The sequence below is a fragment of the Myotis brandtii genome, unplaced genomic scaffold (genome assembly GCF_000412655.1).
Source record: "Myotis brandtii unplaced genomic scaffold, ASM41265v1 scaffold668, whole genome shotgun sequence".
Taxonomy (NCBI): Eukaryota; Metazoa; Chordata; class Mammalia; order Chiroptera; family Vespertilionidae; genus Myotis; species Myotis brandtii.
The window spans coordinates 3264612-3265817 of NW_005370597.1; positions in this window are offsets into that span (position 1 = coordinate 3264612).

The following is a 1206-nucleotide window of genomic DNA, read 5'->3' on the forward strand; positions in this document are numbered from 1 at the left end:
CCTGGGACCTTTCAGTCCGCAGGCCGATGCTCTATCCACTGAGCCAAACCGGTTTCGGCGTGTTTGCTTTTTTTAATGTTAAGTTTGAAGTTGAAATTATGCTCTTTAAGATAATTCTACATTTGTTCTCTCTTTTTAAAAAAAAATATATTTTATTGATTTTTCACAGAGAGGAAGAGAGAGGTATAGAGAGTTAGAAACATCGATGAGAGAGAAACATCGATCAGCTGCCTCCTGCACACCTCCCACTGGGGATGTGCCCGCAACCAAGGTACATCCCCTTGGCCGGAATCGAACCTGGGACTTTTCAGTCCGCAGACCAACGCCCTATCCACTGAGCCAAACTGGTTAGGGATACATTTGTTCTCTTTGTTCTATAATGTGTTCTATAATATGGTGGTTCAAAGGCGATGTTTGGTAATGTCTGAAGACATTTTTGAATGTTACAACTATAGGGGTGGAGTTTACTGGAATCTAAAGGGTAGAGACCAGGAATGCTGCTATATAATCTACAATATACAGTACATTTATCCCCCCTAACAGAATTATCTGTCTCAAAGTCCTATCAAGGCTGAGAAACCCTGACCTAAGCTTATTATTTTAAGCCCATATTCCTAACTAAACATTGACAAGTAGAATGAGATTATCATTATTGCTTTGTAGCTCTCAGAACCTACTATAGCTATGAATAGCTTCAGCTTTGCCTTAGGCATTCAGAGACTGGGCCCCTAAACTGTAAATAAAGTGTTAGAAGAAAGGAGAGGGCATGGGCAACTGTCTTAGTCCATTTGGGCTGCTATAACAAAATACCATAAATCAAGTGGCTTGCAAACAACAGAAATTTATTTCCCAGTCCTGGAGTCTGAGAAGTCCAAGATAAAGACTGGAAGATTTGGTGCCTGGTGAGGACAGGCTTCTACAGTCATAGACAGCAGTCTTTTCACTGTAACTGTATATGGTGGAAGTTGTATGGGGGCTCTCTGCAACCTCTTTACAAGGACGTTCATACTATTCTTGAGGACTCCACCCTCATGACCTAATCACTTCCCAAAAGCTTTACCTCCTAATACCATCACATTGGGTATTAGGTTTCAACGTGAATTGGGGGGCAGGGGAGGAGGACACGGATATTCAATCTACAGAGGCAACCCATAATATCCATGAAAGAACTAATTACTTGGAGGATTATAATAGTATATATGTAAT